The sequence below is a fragment of the Corythoichthys intestinalis genome, chromosome 22 (assembly GCF_030265065.1).
Source record: "Corythoichthys intestinalis isolate RoL2023-P3 chromosome 22, ASM3026506v1, whole genome shotgun sequence".
Lineage (NCBI taxonomy): Eukaryota > Metazoa > Chordata > Actinopteri > Syngnathiformes > Syngnathidae > Corythoichthys > Corythoichthys intestinalis.
In genome coordinates, this window is record NC_080416.1 from 29,308,068 (window position 1) to 29,326,004 (window position 17,937).

Sequence of the window (17,937 nt, forward strand, 5' to 3'; positions counted from 1 at the left end):
GACCTGATTTCCGATCACGTGATCGGATCGGGATATCCGTACTTTTTAGCCCTTAAAATAAAATAAAAAAGTTTTTTTTGTTAAATTAAAAACCCGATCCTTTTCACCCGATTCCGATCCTCTGAAAAACGGGCTGATCGGCCCGATTTCCTATCACATGATTGGATCTGGGCCATCCCTATGCTACACAGATGTTATTGATCAGTCACCTTTCGGTGCTTTAAGTTGTGTTTTGCATCAAATGCGGGCTAATACTGTTTTTTGTCTGTCTGCACATGTTGCTCATCACGTTTGTTCAAATATCAGTTTCTGTAAGGGTTAGAACACTGCGACACAGCGGGCGTGGGCTTGGTGGTGCGTCCCCCTCTCTCCATCTCTGCGGGGATGGGGCCCGGGGGACCACCCTGGATCGGGGGGGGGTGACGATGGCTGCGGGAGGAGGGATGGGCTGTGCTGCAAACCCCCTCCCCTGACCGCCCTCCCTCCCCGGGCTGGCTATGTGGGGGCCGTGGCCCTGGGTTGGCGTCTGCGTGGTGTCTCTGCTCGTCTGCGTGCCTGTCGCCTGTTTGGTGGGGCTCGCGTGCGGCTGGATGTGATTGGGCGCGGTTGGGGGGGGGGGGTCCCGGTGCCGGGGCTGGCAGTGGGGCGGTGTAGGGTCGGTTGCCAACGGGCTTACACTCACAAGGGATTCACACTCTACCCCTCCCAATCACTTAGCTTATATACTTCCCCACCCCCCTCCCCTTCTTTCCCTGGTCAACAGGGCCCCCACATGGTGTCTACCGGAAATACATCTAGCTGACGATAGCACCAACATATTAATAGTTAGTGTAGGCGTTCAATTATTTCTTGTTGTTGTTTGTGTTTCTTTTCTTTCTTTTCTTGTGTTTCTTTTCTTTTGTTCCCCCATAACCCTTCCTGTTCGCTGCTTTGTCATAATAAACAGATATGTTATATGATCACAATGGGAGTATGTCATACTCTCAATGTGAAACATTAAAACTGTTCAGACCAAACGGACACTTAGACTTCCATTCTCCGTGTCAAACAGCTGAACAGGACAGGTTTAAAAAAAAAAAAAACAGATGCTATTGATAAGCCAACATTTAGGGTTTTGCATTTTGTGTTAGCATGAAGCTAAACAGAATATAATAAGGCTTTCACAGCTGCCATTTAGTGCTCCTATGTCAAATTAGTCCTCACAAGTCAAAGCAAAAGATTGTCGGATTCATGGCTCGTAACTTAAAAAACCTATCTGAGTTCATTCATGTTTCAAGACACCACTGTTATGTATTTACATTGGCTGTCAAAATTATCGCGTTAACGGGCGGTAATTATTTTTTTAATTTTTAAATTTTTGTTGTTGTTGTTTTTTTAATATACGCACATGCCCTGCTCAAACAGATTAAAATGACAGCACAGTATCATGTCCAATGGTTACTTGTGTTTTTTGGTGTTTTGTCGCCCTCTGCTGGCGCTTGGGTGCGACTGATTTTAGGGGTGTCAGCACTGTGTAATTATTGACATCAACAATGGCAAGCTACTTGTTTATTTTTTAATTGAAAATTTTACAAATTATATTAAAACGAAAACATTAAGAGGGGTTTTAATATAAAATTTCTATAACTTGTACTAACATTTATCTTTTAAGAACTACATGTCTTTCTATCCATGGATTGCTTTAATAGAATGTTAATAATGTTAATGCCATCTTGTTGATTTATTGTTATAATAAACAAATACAGTACTTATGAACTATATGTTGAATGTATATATCTGTCTTGTGTCTTATCTTTCCATTCCAACAATAATTTACAGAAAAATATGGCATATTTTATAGATGGTTTGAATTGCGATTAATTACGATTAATTAATTTTTAAGCTGTAATTAACTCGATTAAAAAATTTTAATCGTTTGACCGCCCTAGTATTTACTTATGTCAATGGCTTTGCCAGTTTCTGTGTGAAAAGCACAGGCATATGAACGCCTCATCTCCTCTTATGGCTCCCATGCGGTAATTTTTACAACTGACTCAGCATCCATCCAAATTCACGTCGGGCCAGAGTCGCCATGGCAACCATCCCTCCGCTAATGATAAGGTCTTTCTCTCGCTCGTGTACGGCCACGCTCGAAAGACCAGGTGTATGTCAACAAACGCAGCGCTACGTGCCATTAAAATGTCATTATGCTGCTTGCCGGGGGAAAAAAGGGCGGACGTCGGCAGGATTTGAGGGGATGTAATTACAGGCTGTTAAGTTATTTTGTGTGCCTCTATAAACCACAAAATCAACCACTGCAATGTCTCATCCGTCCTTGCTGGAGGCTTGATAATTGTACGAAAATGATTCGGTTTGTTTGCATTAGGGGTGGGAACTTCTGGGTACCTCACGATATAATACGATTTGCGATACAAGGCTCACGATCATGGTGATCTCATGATGTGGTGATACATGGAACAGGAAATCATTCTAAAATATTTTACTAGTAATAAACGGAAAAACAAGCTGTTTTCATCCTTTTGCTGTGAATTGGAATTAGTTTATCATGAGTAGTTGTCCAATCCATTTAAAGTGGGAGGGTGGCAGCGAGTGAACAGACTGTATGTATGTACTAGTGCTGCAACGATTAATCGTTCAAATCGAGTAATTGAATTAGAAAAAAAGCTTCGAGTTAAGTTTTGCCGCTTCGAGTATTCATTTAATTAGAGTGGCGTTGTCATGGTTTGTTTTGAAAGGGTTTGCATTTAGTTTTATTGATTTGTGTGGATACACTGCCCTTTAGTGGCAAGATTGAATATGACATAACTAATTTAACATGGCTGAATCCAGCTGCTCCCTGTTAAGACCAACATATGGTTTTGTTTGAGCTGATGTTTTTTTATGCATTTGTTGTTGAGTTCATAGGTACAGTATATTTGACCGTTTTGTGGGAATATGAGTTTGAACAATTTGTTAATGGCCAGGGGTGCACATAAGTGGTCCGCATGCACGCATGCGTACTGGACGTAGACAAACGCGCTGGCCCTCAACGGCTTCCATACGCTTTTGCGTACCGATGGCTGCGGCGGACACGAGAAAATAACTTTTCAAAATGTCAAAGAGGCAGGCCACACTGAGTAATTACTTCCGTGTTCCCCCCCCACCCCCGTCAAAAGACAGACAGACGACAGAGACGTCACCGGAGCTACCGAAAAAAATGACTTTTGCTGAAAAGTGGCTACAGGAGGTACCATGGCTAGAAGCAAATGCCGTACAAAATGTGCCGTGAGAATTCCAATGTCGCCGATAAGAGCAGCGCATTTTATGTAGGGTCAAAGAATTTCAGCCATCCAAACTTTGAAAAGCACGAAAAAAACAGAGAGCATGTGGCAATTAAGCAAATAATCGATGTCAGACATGACCCCACTCGCCCTATGGACAAGTCGCGGAATAAAGGTAATGAACAGCGACATGCACTGACAAACGTGTTTTTGCTCGCATTTTGCAAAGCTAAACATGCACGTTCAGTGAGGTCTTATGAGGAGGACATCCCACTTTTAAAAACGCTTGGCGTTAATGTGGGAGCTGCATAATGCCCTTTATTTTGAATTGGTGCTTTTATGTTTATTTCTTTACATTTCACTTCAAAGTAATGCCAATTTTGTTGTGCCAGTTGATGTTAATCAAGCATTAATTGTTAATATAATTAATTAAAGTTAATTGGCTCTAAGTAAAGCTTGTCATAAATTTATCGCATCAGGCGGGTCGGCTCTCAAGCTCAATGAGGACCAAGTCACATCTCCAGGTCCTGCTCTGAGAACCTGGGTGAAAAAATTATGTGCACCCCTGTTAATAGCGTTGTAAAATAAAACGGAAGCATTTTATAGCATTTAAGCTAGCAGACTTTTGCTATGCAAGTTAGCTAATTGTTCTTTTGTTGTACATAGATACTCATTTATTTATTTATTTTTATACCGTTTGAGGCTAACTTCAGGTATATTGATTTTTTTAATGAAAGTGCAATTCTGCAAAGTTTAAAGAAACTCTTTTTATTTTATTTTGCATTTGCATTCAATGCTTTTTTAAAGTGCTATTTTACCAAGCCTTTGTTTTACATTTCCTAAACTTTATTCTGCATTAAATGTTCCTAATCCGATTACTCGATTGTTCGAACTAACTTGTTGACAGATTAATCGACTACTAAAATAATCGATAGCTGCAGCCCTAGTATGTATGTGCATATGTTCATTTGTTCATTATGGCCGTCAGTGGCTGCCAATGCCAGGCAATTAGTTAATTTCGGGGCATTTATGTTATTTCCTGTTGATTTATGGTCACTTCCTGTTGATTTGGTGGCATTTACGGGTCACTTCCTGTTGATTTAGGGTCACTGAAAAGGAAATGACTCAAGAATGTCCCAAAATGAATTGAAAGTAAGAAGGATCGCGAAACTCTTGGTACCTCACGATAGATTTGCGGTACAAAGCTCACAATAACGATGATCTCACGATACAGCAAAACAACGATTGTCGATACATCGGTCAGGAAATCGTTCCAGGATATTCTACAAAACAACTAATAAACAGAAAAAACAAGATATCTTTATCCTTGTCCTTATGTAATTTATTAGTTTAGGCAACAAGGTAATTTTGGACCATTTCAGGTCATATACAGTGGGGCAAATAAGTATTTAGTCAACCACTAATTGTGCAAGTCCTCCCACTTGAAAATATTAGAGAAGCCTGTAATTGTCAACATGGGTAAACCTCAACCATGAGAGACAGAATGTGGAAAAAAAAAACAACAGAAAATCACACTGTTTGATTTTTAAAGAATTTATTTGCAAATCATGGTGGAAAATAAGTATTTGGTCGATACCAAAAGTTCATCTTAATACTTTGTTATGTACTCTTTGTTGGCAATAACGGAGGCCAAATGTTTTATGTAACTCTTCACAAGCTTTTCAAACACTGTTGCTGGTATTTTGGACCATTCCTCCATGCAGAGCTCCTCTAGAGCAGTGATGTTTTGGGGGTGTCGTTGGGCAACACGGACTTTCAACTCCCTCCTCACCCCGTGGCGTCAAAATGATAACAAGAACGGGGAGCAAAAATCCCAGAACCACACGGGGGGACCTAGTGAATGACCTACAGAGAGCTGGGACTACAGTAACAAAGGCTACTATCAGTAACACAATGTGCTGCCAGGGACTCAAGACCTGCACTGCCAGAGGTGTCCCCCTGCTGAAGAAAGTACATGTCCAGGCCCGTCTGCTGTTCGCTAGGGAGCATTTGGATGATCCAGAAGAGGACTGGGAGAATGTGTTATGGTCGGATGAAACCAAATTGAAATTTTTGGTAGAAACACAGGTTCTCTTGTTTGGAGGAAAAAGAATACTGAATTGCACCATACACACTGTGAAGCATGGGGGTGGAAACATCATGCTTTGGGGCTGTTTTTCTGCAAAGGGACCAGGACGACTGATCTGTGTAAAGGAAAGAATGAATGGGGCCATGTATCGAGAGATTTTGAGTGAAAATCTCCTTCAATCAGCAAGGGCATTGAAGATGAGACGTGGCTGGGTCTTTCAGCATGACAATGATCCCAAACACACTGCCAGGGCAACAAAAGATTGGCTTCGTAAGAAGCATTTCAAGGTCCTGGAGTGGCCTAGCCAGTCTCCAGGTCTCAACCCCATAGAAAATCTGCAGAGGGAGTTGAAAGTCTGTGTTGCCCAACGACAGCCCCAAAACATCACTGCCCTTAAGGAGATCTGCATGGACGAATGGGCCAAAATACCAGCAACAGTGTGTGAAAAGCTTGTGAAGAGTCACAGAAAACGTTTGGCCTCCATTATTGCCAACAAAGGGTACATAACAAAGTATTGAGATTAGAGGTGTGCAAAATTTCCGATTCTTAGATTATTCGCGATTCGGCCGTGGAAGATTCGAGAACGATTCACAAACATCCAAATTCCGATTATTGAAATATGCCAAGTAAAGCGGAAGTACAACACACTCAGCGCGCCGCGCGGTCTTCGGGACGGAACGGAGCGGGAGTAGCTAAACATCATGCTTCTCATTAACCGGCCCCTCGGGTAATGCCAACGCTCAACTCACGGCTCTAGCTCAACTCATGCCACGAGATAAAAAAACACAACAACATACCTGACTGCTGCCGAAAAGCTGCTACAAGTACAGCTAAGCTACATAATGTTACGGTAGATATCATTTATATAGGACTAGATGGATTATAGACTCGGTAGCGGTAGCAGCACATCTGCAAAAAGCTAGATGCGGGCGTTAGTAAACGGCCGCCATCTTAAAGCAGTAAACTTCCCTGCAATGCTGTTGTAGCGAACCTTCCAAGCAAACCTAATTAACTTTTTATCTAAAATACTCCTAAATCGGTAAAATATTGACTTGAATCTATCTTTAAAATAGTTTTAAAACTTTCACATGTCAAAAGTAGACAAAAGGGAAATTATGGAATAACGGGAGCAATTTTAACAACTTTAACGGTTGATTCACAACATTAAATTAATTGAATGTAGTTTAAAGCTGCTGATACAGAATGGGGACTGGAGTTTTTTTATTTAATGTTATTTTTGTATATTTGTTTACTGCTATATGTTAACTTCATACTGAAATAGTAGTTTGGTTTAGCCTGAGAGTATTTTTGAACAATTTTGGAACTAATGTACAAAACTTTAAAAAAAAAAAAAAAAAAAAAAAGGAGGGGGGTGCATCAATAATTGTTTTATAATCGAATCGGAGCCTCTGAATCGTAATTGTAATCGAATCGTTAGGTGCCCAAAGATTTCCAGCTCTAATTGAGATGAACTTTTGGTATTGACCAAATACTTATTTTCCACCAGTATTTGCAAATAAATTCTTTTAAAATTAAACAATGTGATTTTCTGGATTTTTTTCCACATTCTGTTTCTCATGGTTGAGGTTGACAATTACAGGCCTCTCTAACATTTTCAAGTGGGAGAACTACCCTGGCGCCGCCAGGGACTCAAATCCTGCACTGCCAGACGTGTCCCCCTGCTGAGATACACGTCCAGGCCCATCTGCGGCTCGCTAGAGAGCATTTGGATGATCCAGAAGAGGACTGGGAGAATGTGTTATGGTCAGATGAAACCAAAATAGAACTTTTTGGTAGAAACACAGCTTCTTGTGTTTGGAGGAGAAAGAATAAAGAATTGCATCTGAAGAACACCATACCCACTGTGAAGCATGGGGGTGGAAACATCATGCTTTGGGGCTGTTTTTCTGCAAAGGGACCAAGATGACTGATCTGTGTAAAGAAAAGAATGAATGGGGCCATGTATCGAGAGATTTTGAGTGAAAATCTCCTTCCATCAGCAAGGGCATTGGAGATGAGACGTGGCTGGGTCTTTCAGCATGACAATGATCCCAAACACACAGCCAGGGCAACAAAGGAGTAGCTTCTGAAGAAGCATTTCAAGCTCTTAGAGTGACCTAGCCAGTCTCGAGATCTCGACCCCATAGAAAATCTGTGGAGGGAGTCGAAAGCCCGTGTTGCCCAACGACAGCCCCAAAACATCACTGCCCTAGAGGAGATCTGCATGGAGGAATGGGCCAAAATACCAGCAACAGTGTGTGAAAAGCTTGTGAAGAGTTACAGAAACCGTTAGGCCTCGTTATTGCCAACAAAGGGTACATAACAAAGTATTGAGATGAACTTTTGGTATCGACCAAATACTTATTTTCCACCATGATTTGCAAATAAATTCTTTTGAAATTAAACAATGTGATTTTCTGTTTTTTTTCCCACATTCTGTCTCTCATGGTTGAGGTTTAACCATGTTGACAGTCACAGGCCTCTCCAATATTTTCAAGTGGGAGAACTTGCACAATTACTGGTTGACTAAATACTTATTTGCCCCACTGTATATTGATTCATGGCAGGAGCATGCCGAAAACATTTTGGGCCACATAGTATCGCCATACATCACCATTTCTAGGCTACTGTGTTTAAACGTGTCCCGACATGCCCTGCTTAGGCAGTCGTCGTATTCCTAAAGCCAGACAGCTGTACTCGCCACCACTATTTTTAATATTCCCACCTGCACGGTTATTATGTTTGTGTGTCGTTGTATTAGTGGAGGCGCGTGTATGATTGTTTTCTGTGTGTGTGTGTGTATCCTGCTGGCCTTGGCTCCCTCAGTGCTGCCAGAGATTACTCATTGGCAGATTAATGGATTGAGCTGACCCAGTAGCCTAGCCCTATTGTGGCCTAGTGTGAATGTGCACAGAATCTGTGCGTAGGTCTCGACCGCACCCAATTGTTCTCCCTTGTATTTAAATTGATAGGAAAAAAGAAGAAAACACAGAAAAATAATCCTATACTGGAGGGGCGAGAAACATGTATCCTGAGGGCCACAAATGGTTTGATCCGGTCCATCGTGTTATTCTAAAAAAAAAACAAACACGGAATAAGCACGAAATAGCTGCATAGTGAAGCTGCTTTCTGGGGCAAATGTTTGCTAGCATTCTAGGGCTTTTCCCCTGTAGCCACTGTTGAAGTGGTCATTAGATTTTGAAGGCATTGCAGAAAGTGAGTGCCGCTCATCCAGTTCTAATTTCACGCATGGGTCCTTCAGACTTCTGCGTTGGTGCGCTTTCATGATTGAGTCACTGTCTGCACAATTTTTTGTCGGTTGTTGAAACTAGTGGCACCTAAAATCAAGGGCGTATGTTTGCATAAGGACGGTAGGGAGTCGGGACATAACACTAGCAACTTTTCAGGATGCTCAAATTGTCCCCATTTACTTTTAAGCAACCTTATTTGCATTATACAGTATAATGACTTCAGTTACAGTGGTATGAAAAAGTATCTGAACCTTTTGGAATTTCTCACATTTCTGCATAAAATCGCCGTCAAATGTGATCTGAGCTTTGTCAAAATCACACAGATGAAGAAACAGCATCTGCTTTAAAGCAGAAATGTGAAGTAAGGTTGGCCAACCATGTTTTTGAATAATATCAATGGCTAAACAATTATAAGCATATTTTCGTTATGTTTTTGACGCAACCCTTCCAGATTCTTTGTTTAACCCATAGCAACGCCCTTGACAACGAAAATGCTTTTCTTCAGAAATCTTTGGAAATGACGTCACACCTAGAAGTGCGAGGGAAGTCCACCATTGAACAGTATTGTTTGTAGCATTGTTTCTCGGTAAGAATCCACGGCGGTGTGTGGCGATGTTTTGTTCTCACTCTAACGAAAAGCTGTTTGAGTGGCCAAAGGATAATAGGGCACGTAAATGGATATCTTTCGTTCTCACAAAGCGAATGAATTTCACGCCATCATCGAGTAGTGTTCTCTGCTACAAACACTTTGAAGATGCCTGCTTCTTTAACCGGTCTGCTTGTGATCAAGGATTTGCCAAAAAAGTAAGTGTGATTTTTGGATAGATGACTGATGATTTTGTCAAAGCAGAGCTGCCAACTGTTGTGGAATGTACAGTAGAAGCTAGCGACGTTAGCCGAAAGCCAACTCGTGGCAATAGTCGTGGCATAATTGTTGTTGCGTTCGCTAGGTTAAGCGTGTTTTAATTGTGAGTCATCTACGATCTTGTCCGAAAGGGTTAATCCACTGTCAATCGGGAAAGGGGTGTGGATGTGCATATAAGCGGGTCGGCGTCGCGGTAATTCACGGTCACGTTGCCGTAAGAGACACACGCCGCCGGTGAGTTTCTGCACATTTATTTAAATGTATTTCCACCTTCATGCTTCAAGCATTGCATTGCATTTGTACGGTTCGGCGTTTTTTTCACGGTGATCGCTTGATAGCCTTCCAGTTTGTGTTTCGCGAGAGCCGCTGACAGGTGACAACTAGCGTGTTGGCATTGAGTCAATCTCGCAGCGAATCAGCGAGCGGCTCAAGTCACGCAGTGAATCATGGGAAATGTAGTCTCGGGACAACACTGAAGTGGTGCTTTGTAATCTGTTCGCTTGTGTGAAAAAACTACATTTCCTCACGCCATTAGACGCCACTTCCTGCCGAGAGCCCCAAGCTGTGTTTGTACTGTTAGCGCCATGTGTTAATAAAGAAACAAAGTTGTCAGCACGTCGTGTGTTCGATACCTTTGTCAACAAAAAGCTCATAACAAGACACTATGCACGATCCGTTTAAGAGACGCTGGGACTGGAAGTAGTAGTAGCTGGTAGTACGAGGCGAGGCGGAGATGAGCGAGAAGCAAAACTTCGCGGTCGAATGTGAAGGCAGTCCGCTATTATTTTGTTTTCTTATTGTTGCCACAATAAAGTGGAGAAAGCCATCAACGACTCATCTCCTTCTTTTATATGCACGAGAGCTGCTGGATCTGCCAAAATGAACATGCAGTCTGATTATTATTTTTTTTTTATAAACAATGTCATCAGATAGACAAAAACATTAAATTATGTGCAAATGCCTGCATCTTCAAATCATGAAAATAATAACAGCCTATATTTTACCAATCTTGTAATCTCGATGGGTCTTGTCTCCATTCCATGTCATGTAATCCAGGCACATTGTTTGCATCCTGATTAGCGTCTGGCTAATACATGTTAGGTCCAACATAAAATTCCAACCTCCTCTTCTTCCTCCAACTCTTCAAAAACTTGGATCTCCTCCCTTGCGCTCGATCTATCGCTTAAATCGCTGTTTGAATCATTGTTTGAAGGGCTTTGTATGGCGGCCGTATGTATGGAGCGCTGCCATCGCTGTTCTTGGTGTGACGTATCACTTCCGGGTTCGTCCCCTTTCAGGCTCGAACTTTAGAAACGCGATTGTTTTGTCAAATATACAACATATAAATTATTTTTTCATGCTTTATTTGTTGGACAATGTTTAATTACTTTAATTGTGACCCTATTTGGCATGTTATGAAATTACTTCACATTTCTGCTTTAACTAAAACCACCCAAACATTTATAGATTTTCATATTATAATGAGGATAGAAGGCAAACAATGACAGAAGGGGGAAAATAAGTAAGTGAACCATCATATTTTAATATTTTGTGACCCCCCTTTGGCAGCAATAACTTCAACCAAACGCTTCCTGTAGCTGCAGATCAGTCTGGCACATCGATCAGGACTAATCTTGGTCCATTCGTCTGTACAAATCTGCTGTAATTTGGTCAGATTCCTGGGATGTCTGGCAGTAATCGCTGTCTTTAGGTCATGCCACAGGATCTCAATGGGGTTCAAGTCCGGACTTTGACTTGGCCACTCCAGAACATGTATTTTGTTCTTCTGAAACCATTCTGAAGTATATATACTTCTGTGTTTTGGATCATTGTCTTGTTGCTGCATACAACCTCTTTTTAGCTTCAAATGTCTGAGAGACAGCCTCAGGGTTTCCAGCAAAAAATACTGATAAACTTTTGAATTCATTCTTCCATTAATGATTGCAAGTTGTCCAGGCCCTGAAGTAGCAAAACAGGCCCAAAACATGATGCTCCCTCCACCATGCTTTACTGTGGGGATGAAGTGTTGATGTTGGTGAGCGGTTCCATTTTTCCTCCACACATGACGTTGTGTCTTACTTCCAAACAATTCAATTTTGGTTTCATCAGTCAACAAAATATTTTGTCAAAACTTCTGGGGAGTGTCCAAGTGCCTTTTTGCGAACATTAAACGAGTAACAATCCTTTTTTGAGACAGCAGTGGATTCCTCCCATGAACACCATTATTGGTCGTAGTTTTATAGATAGTTGATGTGTGCACAGAGATATTGAATTGTGCCAGTGATTTCTGTAAGTCTTTAGCAGAAACTCTGTGGTTCTTTTTTAACCTCTCTGAGTATTCTGCGCTGAACTCTTGGCGTCATCTTTGGTGGACGGCCACTCCTTGGGAGAGAAGCAACAGTGCCAAACTCTCTCCATTTGTAGACAACTTATCGGACTGTCGATTGATGAACATCCAGACTTTCAGAGATGGTTTTGTATCCTTTCCCATCTTTATAGAAATCCGCAATCGCTAGTCTTCAGAGAGCTCTTTTGACCAAGCCATGATGCACATCAGACAATGCTTCTCATCCAGACAATTCTTACCAGATACGTTTTTTATAGTGGGCAGGGCAGCTTTAAACCACTCATCAGTGATTGGGCACACACCTGACTTAAATTGTATGGTAAAAATTGGTTTCAATTGCTCTTTAAGTCTCCTTGGGTAGAGGGTTCACTTACTTATTTTTCCCCATTCTGTCATTGTTTGCATGCTATCCTCATTAAAATATGAAAACCTAAATGTTTGGGTGGTTTTAGTCAAAGCAGACACTGTTTTTCATCTGTTTGATTTTGACAAAGCTCAGATCACATTTGATGGTGATTTTATGCAGAAATATGAGAAATTCTAAAAGGTTGAGATACTTTATCATACTACTGTATGCTGTCGGGATAAAATTGCTCCTAACATTATCAGGTGAATTATTTTCATTATGTTCAGACTGACATTTCCCCCTTTTCACTTGCTGAATGTGCCGGTCCATTTTTTCCCCTCAAACGCACTAAATACTAGCCCGCACGATGCTACGTTGATAGCAGGTAGCGTCTGATGAGTCTCATAGAGATCACATGTATGTTGAACTAGATGCGAAATGACAGACTCGGCCGCGTCTGGGCAGCGTTAGTAAACAGCCGCCATCTTAAAGCAGTAGAGCGCTAAGCGCTAATAAAGAGCGCTAAGCGCTAATAAATAAGATTAACCTTACTGTCACTAGCTCACGCAACGTTAGCCCTGCGGAGGGCTAGGTTTCTACTAATTATGACCACTGTCCATGCGTGGCTAACGTGTCTTACATACAGGCTTTAACATAACATAGCGTTGTGGAGTGATGAGGGTGTAAAATAAAAACTCAATAATGCTAACTATCAATTTTAGCTCAGTAGTCATTGATGGATAAAACACCAAGTAGCACTGGTCCCTAATGTGCTCCAATACAGCCTGTATCATACATTTATTTTGAACACTGCAAAAACTCAAAATCCTATCAGGACTTACAGTTTAGACTAACTTAAAACTTAACTAGAACTTAAAAATGGCTTGACACAAATAGAAATTCAATTGAAACACGTGGGAAAAAATCCTAACTTTTAAGTGATGTGTGTTATCAAGCGTAACGGCATTTTTAGGTATATAATTTTTTTTTATTTTAATAAGATCTAAAGGTTTTTTGAGTGAAAACAGTGAAATAGTCTTTTTTTTTTATTCTAGTTACATCTGAGATGCAATTGTTGGCTGTTATCAACAATATACATCGAAAATAAAGACATTGATTGACTGAAAATGGTCAAGATTAGATGAAATGTCTTGTTTTCTCATGTATATTTATAATTGGTCTTCACCTAAAAATATATTTGTTTTATCCGATTACTCGATTAATCGATAGAATTGCCAGTCGATTACTAAAATATTCGATAGCTGCAGCCCTAAAAGCAACACTACTTTTAAGTTTTGGTCGATTTTAGCGACACCGGTGGACAAAAGCGGTCGTGTTTTCCTCAAGGAAGACTGCGTTTCCAATGAGGACTATGTTCTGATTCCTTGGTCACCTGCAAATGGATCAAACAACATTTCTGTTTCAAGCGGCTGTGTGATGGATGAATATTAATGAGGTAATGAATCCAGTCGTGGCTAAACAACAGTGTATTACAATGTTGAAAATCAGAAATGTTTGCTTTCGTACTGTATTCCCCCACTGGTCCTCTGCCACCCCCCCACACCCGAACTCATCAGCAGGAAATGGCCACTCATCATGGAGCTTTAATAATTCTAGTAATATTTTAGCCAGTCATACAGTATGCGCCTATACCAGATCGCTCGTCCTTTTTTGGTGACCTCATTAATGCTCATTGTCACCTATTAGTGTGCATTTGCTTGCGTATAACTGACATCACAAAATGGCGGTGCCCATTAGCTGTCATTTATTGTTTAATTACTTGCTCTATTACACCATAACCCCTTTCACAAACATATTTCGGTAAAATCCCGTGGAAGGTGACGCAGGATTTACTCGCGTCATTGCTTTCATGAGAGATATTCAGGGAATAACGCGAGTTGGACACTTTCACAGACTTGTCCTGTGTTGCTCACTGCTGCTTTCTGTGCGAGGAGGGCTGCTTGCGTGATTTTATAACCCGGACATTATGACATTTTTGGTCGGCATCGGCTGTCACAATGTTGGTAGAATAATGTTTTGTTACAGAGCCGGGAGCTTGTGGGAGTGTTCCAGATGCCGTAACTGCAGCCAGCTCACGCTCATCAAGACTGTATTTAAGCCCAGGCAATCCAAGAGAAGGGTGCCGAGATATTAACTTGCTGGGCGACATTCGACACCTCTGCTGCCCTTGTTTTGAAATCCCCTACGTTTTGCTGGTATTTGAGTGTACCGTAATTTCCCGAATATAAGGCGCACCCGTGTATAATGCGCACCCCAATCTACGGGAAATTATTGTACCCTTTTATAACGCGCACCCTAATTTTAGCACCAATAAATAGAAGAATACAAGAAAACAGAGCTCGTGTACAGATACAGAAATGTCATTTTACTGACTGGTGAAACACAGTACAAGCATAGCATATTGGCAGTTCAAAACATTACCATAAACTGACAATATTTACAGTAATAATATGATTTGACAACTTCTCCAATTTACCAGAATCTAGGAGAAAACAAAACAGATGTGACTTTTCTTTTAAAGGCTGCTGTATAACTTGCTCGTTTCATCATGATGAATAAATGTTTCTTCCATGGATTGATACAGTAAAATGAAAGTGAGAACGTAAGTCGGAAATCCGAGAGCGCTCATCGCTGTCGACACGACAGTCACAATAGGAACTATTGTTATTTGGGTTTGAGTTTCCAAGGGACAGATATAGTTGACGGACACACACAGGAAGTCTGTGTTGTTACGTTTGTTATGGCCCGCGTTGCGGAGGTGCAATAAACGTTGACTCAAATGAGTTCAAGAAACTAAATTCTGTGCTTTATGAAGAGTGAAAAAAGCAGAATTTAACACAGACTAAATCATTCGGCCGATCAGAGTGAAGTATTACCGAAACAAAATGGTGACGTCACGTACCGTAATGGTCGGCAATGGATCGCCGCATAGTACGTTTCTTCAACACAACGTGGCCGTGTCAATTAAAAAAAATGGAGACAGAAATATATATATGTTGTGTATATATATATTTCTGTCTCCATCCATGTACCCGTTTATAATGCGCACCATGATTTTACAAGTTGATTTTGGGGGGAAAAAAGTGCGCGTTATATTCGGAAAATTACAGTATTTGTTTTGTTGTCTTATCAGCTCTCTGCCTACCGCCTAAGTCAGTATTATTGATCCCCGTTGACCTACTATCACGGACCCATTGTGTTATTCCCCCTTTTCCGCGATTGGGTGTATTTTTGTTTGTATTTGATAAACCCTTGTACGCATCCCTCCGTTGTTTTTTGCTTTGAGGTACAACTTTGTTTCCGCAGTTGCGGACCCTAACATAGGCAACAAAATAAACCTTACATTTCCAAAGATGGATGATGGACTCTTCTTTGGCTCTAAGATCTAGTAGCAATTTAATTTTGTTATGTTTTCAGTTTAATTTAGCTATTCCAGCTTGCTGTGTTGATAATTGCGATGTTTGTTTACCGCTTTTCATCTTACCGCGAAGAAAGAGGAAGTGACGATCGGCCCGCCATGATATTTACGTCATCAACCATCGTGCCTGACCCGGGAATTTAACGCTTGCTTTCACATACAGTGGGGCAAATAAGTATTTAGTCAACCACTAATTGTGCAAGTTCTCCCACTTGAAAATATAGAGAGGCGTGTAATTGTCAACATGGGTAAACCGCAACCATGAGAGACAGAATGTGTAAAAAAAAAAAAAAAAAATCACATTGTTTGATTTTTAAAGAATTCATTTGCAAATCATGGTGGAAAATAAGTATTTGGTCAATACCAAAAGTTCATCTCAATACCAAATTGTTATGTACCCTTTGTTGGCAATAACGGAGGCCAAACGTTTTCTGCAACTCTTCACAAGCTTTTCACACACTGTTGCTGGTATTTTGGCCCATTCCTCCATGCAGATCTCCTCTAGAGCAGTGATGTTTTGGGGCTGTCGTTGGGCAACACGGACCTTCAACTCCCTCCACAGATTTTCTATGGGGTTGAGATCTGGAGACTGGCTAGGCCACTCCAGGACCTTGAAATGCTTCTTACGAAGCCACTCCTTTGTTGCCCTGGCTGTGTGTTTGGGATCATTGTCATGCTGAAAGACCCAGCCACGTCTCATCTTAAATGCCCTTGCTGATGGAGGGAGATTTTCACTCAAAATCTCTTGATAAATGGCCCCATTCATTCTTTCCTTTACACAGATCAGTCGTCCTGGTCCCTTTGCAGAATACAGCCCAAAGCATGATGTTTCCACCCCCATGCTTCACAGTGGGTATGGTGTTCTTCGGATGCAATTCAGTATTTTTTCTCCTCCAAACACGAGAACCTGTGTTTCTACCAAAACGTTCTCTTTTAGTTTCATCTGACCATAACACATTCTCCTAGTCCTCTTCTGGATCATCCAAATGCTCTTTAGCGAACCGTAGACGGGCCTGGACGTGTACTGGCTTCAGCAGGGGGACACGTCTGGCAGTGCAGGATTTGAGTCCATGGCAGCGCATTGTGTTACTGATAGTAGCCTTTGTTACTGTGGTCCCAGCTCTCTGTAGGTCATTCACTAGGTCCCCCCGTGTGGTTCTGGGATTTTTGCTCACCGAGGGAGATTATCAGTGGTCTTGTATGTCTTCCATTTTCTAATGATTGCTCCCACAGTTGATTTCTTTACACCAAGCGTTTTACCTATTGCAGATTGTGTTCCCAGCCTGGTGCACGTCTACAATTTGGTCTCTGGTGTCCTTCGACAGCTCTTTGGTCTTGGCCGTAGTGGAGTTTGGAGTGTGAATGACCGAGGTTGTGGACAGGTGTCTTTTATACCGATCATGAGTTAAAACAGATGCCATTAATACAGGTAACGAGTGGAGACTCGTTACACCTCGTTAGAAGAAGATAGACCTCTTTGACAGCCAGAAAAACTTGCTTGTTTGTAGGTGACCAAGTACTTATTTTCCACTCTAATTTGGAAATAAATGCTTTAAAAATCAAACAATGTAATTTTCTGTTTTTTTTTTCCACATTCTGTCTCTCATGGTTGAGGTTTACCCATATTGACAATTACAGGCCTTTCCAAACTTTTCAAGTAGGAGAAGTTGCACAATTGGTGGTTGACTAAATAATTATTTGCCCCACTGTATGCCTCGTTCCGGGAAAGTCCCGGGCATTATCCTGTGAAATGTCTGCGTAATCTCCGTGTCAGTCGACCCGGGAAATTGCTTTCACATACAAGGGCTGCCTGTTTAAATCCCAGGATTTTAATGGTGATTAGGCGTATTTGAAAGGGGCTCATGTAACACATATTTTTAGGGCTGCAGCTGTTGAATATTTTAGTAATCGGGTATTCTACTGAGAATTCCATTGAGTAATCGGATAAAACATTTTTTTGGGGTCAATAGCAATCATAGATATACATGAGAATACAAGACATTTCACCTAACATTGAACCATTTTTAGACAACCAATGCCTTTACTTTCGATGTACATTGTTAAAAAAACAGCCAACAATTACATCTCAGATGTAACTAGAAAAAAAATTAATGCTTTCACTTAAAAACTTAAGCTACTTAAAAAAAAACAAAAAAAAACATTTTTTCTTACCTAAAAATGTCATTACCCCTGATAACATACATTACTTAAAAGTTAGATGTTTTTCCCATGGGGTTCAATTGAATTTCCATTTGTGTCAAGCCATTTTTAAGACCAAGTCCTGATAGTATTTTGAGTTTTTGCAGTTTTCAAAATAAATGCACGATAACTGCTGTATTG

At 41.0% G+C, this 17,937-nt stretch overlaps 1 protein-coding gene across 1 annotated transcript in view; it reads left to right on the forward strand.

Moving 5' to 3' along the window:
- The window catches only part of fbxl2 (F-box and leucine-rich repeat protein 2), an 80,326-nt gene that overhangs the window by 27,655 nt on the left and 34,734 nt on the right, over positions 1-17,937 (forward strand). The window lies entirely within an intron of this gene.